The sequence below is a fragment of the Cebus imitator genome, unplaced genomic scaffold, assembly GCF_001604975.1.
Source record: "Cebus imitator isolate Cc_AM_T3 unplaced genomic scaffold, Cebus_imitator-1.0 Scaffold334, whole genome shotgun sequence".
Lineage (NCBI taxonomy): Eukaryota > Metazoa > Chordata > Mammalia > Primates > Cebidae > Cebus > Cebus imitator.
In genome coordinates this window covers 2,703,883-2,708,067 of record NW_016107649.1, presented here as the reverse complement: position 1 = coordinate 2,708,067, position 4,185 = coordinate 2,703,883, and positions in this window count along the sequence as shown.

Here is a 4,185-nt window from a genome sequence, read left to right as displayed (position 1 = left end):
TCCCTTCACTCCCTCCCCTCAACACAGGTAAATTTTTACTCTCTGGATTTAAATTTCCTCCAGATTAAGAACCACATATCTTTAGTAGTACAGTGCCAAGCCCTGGTAGGTATTCATCAAGTGTCTGTTGAATTAATGAATGATAAATAAATGAGGATATTCTTAGGAAAACATGAGAAAATCATAAATATAAAATAATTTAAATTTTGTGCACAATCATCAAGGCATTTTAAAAACCTAAAGCCCTTTTCTTTCTTTACAAACTTTACATAAACCATGCACAACATTGTACATGTTCAAAAACATGAATCTTAGATTTGCATTTATAAGAATTTTAAACATACAAACAATAAAACGTTTTCTCAGTGCTTAATCTGAGATTTTTCCCCAAATGAATGGGATTAGGAAATTAGGCATTTTCTAAAGAACCATCTTAATAAATTACTAATATCTGCATTCAGCTGGACTGAAATAGACTAATTAACTAGGACATGTTTCTCATGAAACTGTGTACAGAAGGTTACACCACAAGAAACTTCCAAACTGCTGTTGCAGGCTACAGAATTGCCACAGAATATTTTCTGATATAAACACCTGGAAAAATATTTTTTAGGTTACCTGACATATTCTTGCTGTATTTCTCAACTGATGACTGAACACTTAGAAACCAGAGGGAATAGTTTTGCACCTGAGAGAACAAACAAGACAGAGATTATTTTTTCCTCTTTCTCCCCTGGGTGGCATCTGCCAGGAACAAAAAGTGTATTTCACTTTGCAAAACTGAACAATGTCTGCAAGGAAAAACATAGAATGTCAAACACGAGGTTGCTACAGCATGAGGAGAGCTGGTATTGTTGTTGTTGTTGTTTGCTTTTTGAGACAGAGTCTTGCTCTGTCACTGAAAAGACCTGCTTTTTGAAACCAAATTTTCCCAAATTTGAACTTCCAATTTTCTGTGCCTAACAGGGCGACCTTGGCAACCTTCACCAGCTGTGACAAGAACAACAGCAACAGAGAAAGATCCTGTAGCTTACACTTTCTGTCCTTGAAGCTGTTTTGTGTTATTATTTTTTAACTGTGTTTTGCTATTCTTTATCATCACTGCAATCCCCGAGAATTTATGAAGGACAACCCTCACATACTCATGGGTTTTTATAAGCTAGGAAAATTATTTTCCTTTAATGCATCAACTACAGAGTTCTGTCCTTTCAAAATAGTTATTTTGAGACCATAAGCTTATGCCAGTGATGGTGTCATTGTCTAGGATGTATTTGCAACTCCTCAGTTGGAATCCCTTTGGATTCTCTGCAATGCTATTTTGAACATCTTTGAAAGTAAAAGCACTTTATCCTTTGAGAGTATGTTTGATTTTGTACAAACAGCCCTAAATCATTCAAAATTAAAGCACATGAACAAGGTGAATGGCCACGTTGCATAACACAGACAGAAATACTGGAACTTGGGAGCTTCCTGCACTAGAAAAATCATATTCCAAAATGAGAATTGCTCGTTTTCTAATGTAACTCTACCAAAATCTACATTTTCTAATGTGACTGATAGAGTCACATTAAAAAATCAGCAATTTCTCATTTTGTAATGTCCGTCACAACTTCAAAATGTCCACATTCTAGTAATGCTTGGAGCTTTGGAATCAGTATCCAGCTTGACACTGATTTCCTTAAAAAGAGACCACTTATAAGGAAATATCAAGATGTGCATTTTTAATTAACTTTCTTTAGAAAAAAATCTTAGTAGTAAACATATCAGCCTCTATTCTATGCATTTTACAAACGTTAATTCATTAAACCACATAACAACCCTATACGGTAGGTACTACCATTAACTTCATTTTACAGATGAGCAAACTGAAATCTAGTAACTTCATCAAAGTCAAACAGCTAATTACTATTAAGTTTGACTTAACCCCCACTCAGTTCAACTCCAGAGTGTTTTGCATCTTTCTAGATGGTATCAATTTTGCTACTTTATGGCTCTGCCTCCTCATAGACTGATATATATCATGTGGATTCATGTGGATAACTTCTGTCTCCCAACTCATCTCCTCCCATCTAATTTAACTATGTCAAGTTTTATCAGGGAGAATGGTATTTCACTCCAGGTAGATTTAATATAGGAATCTGGGAGCTTCAAGGCCATTAGAAGGGATAGGGCATAAAGGACAGAGAAAGTCTCCCCAGGCTGTCAGAAAGTTAGGAGTTGCCAACCTGCAGGCAATGCCAGCAGCATCCATGGCTCCCTCTACACTCCAAGATTCACTTCTGCCATGGTACATGTAATGTGCTTTTTCTGGAAGAACCCAAGTATGTCTTCTGCTTTTCTTCAAGTTCCAAAAGTTTCAAAAGTGTCTCTCATTGGTGGACCTTAATCAGAAACCCAGCTAGCAAGGGTTCTGAAAAATGTAGTGCTCATGTATATAGTCCCTGCCTTAACAAGGGAAAGTGAATATGGAGGCAGGCTGAGTTGCTAACAGTCAGGCACGCGGGAAGCTAAGGAAGTTTTGTTTCAAAACAATTGATATGGTGGCTGTGTAGGCAGACCAGATAATAAAAGTTCTAGAAGTGAGACTGTGTGTCAGGAAGTCAAGATTTATTAGTTATCTGCTGTGGATCAGCATTGGAATGGGTACTAAGGGAGATATTGGGTTTACCACCCCTTTTCACATTTTAATATTGATTTGATTGTTAGCTTGAGATGGCCTATTGCTCCCTCTTTAAATGAGATCTAGAATAGTGTGACTTTTGCTATTAAGAAAGAGTGAGTAATTAGAAGGAAAAGAAAAATGGAAACATCTAAATTGATTTTTCCCTTCCCTTATATTCTGGGTGACTTTCTTATTAAGTCATATTTTTCAAAGTGATGTTTCTTACATAAACAAGCACAGTAAGTGGTGAAGGGAAATGTCTATTTTCACAAGCTTTTACGGGGTTGTCGAAGTTAAGGCTTTAACTATTTATGGTTTTAATTTTAGGCTCAGATCCAGTAGAATGACCTAGAAAGGCTAATGCTTTACAGTACACAGTTTAAAAAATATTCAGCTGAATGACTCTGGGGAACTCCCTTTGGAGAAGAAAAGTAAAATCATTGGTTAAATTGCTTCTCTCTCTCTCTCTCTCTCTAAATGATTTTTTAGGAAAGTCATCCACTAGGGGAGAAATATATGGGTAACATGGAGCTCCAGCTTGGATGAGCAGCCCCTAATACCTCTTTTTAATTACACTGCATGGGGCATAATGCAGGAAACATAATCTAGCTAGTTTAAACTCAGTGTACAAGCTAGTTAACAGTGGTTACATTATCCAGTGAAGTTATGATGACATTAAAGATGTAGCAGAACTATTTCTATTTATTTCTCCTGTAGTTTCATTTTTTATTTTCTTTGTGGTCATGTATAAGATCCAAGATAAAAAGATCACGAAAAAGCTTTGGTTAAACCCTTTTCTACCACTGGATAAGGGACCTTCACAGAAAACAATTATGATCATAATTATAGTTTACATCTGTACAATAATAATACTTTTGTGTTAAAACAGTGTCCTTTACAACATTGCTAGTTCAAAGCAATGAATGTTTAAATCACCAAAAGTTCCCTTTGTTACAGGGAGTCCTATTTTAAAATTCCAAGTAATATTAAGGAAAGTATAGTGTTCACCATCAAACCAGAGGTAAAAGATCAGTTTCAGGGCATCATAGAGAGTTTCAGAAGAGCTCATTTAAACAAAGGATATGCTCTTTCTTTAAGAATTTTGTTCTTTGTTTAATAAATAACAGGTATAACTGCAGTGAGATTAGTGAGCCTCATGTGTCAAAACTATAATAAGTACTTTAACATTTTTAACTCATACATCTCCCAACAACCTCAGAATTTGGGCTAAGAAAAGCCCTACTTTGCAGATGAGGAAACAGAGATAAACAAACATAAGTCACTGGTCCAAGCTTACGTTGTACTTAAAGGACATATGCAAAAACCAGCCTGACCTCAGACGCTTGAATCACTGACATAGAGAAGAAGTGTAAGAAAAATGTTTGCGTTGCATTATAATCACATTATAATGCATTATAATGCATTATATAATCTTTATATATATAAAGATTATATATATAAAGATTATATATCTTTATATATATAAAGATTATATATATAAAGATTATATATCTTTATATATA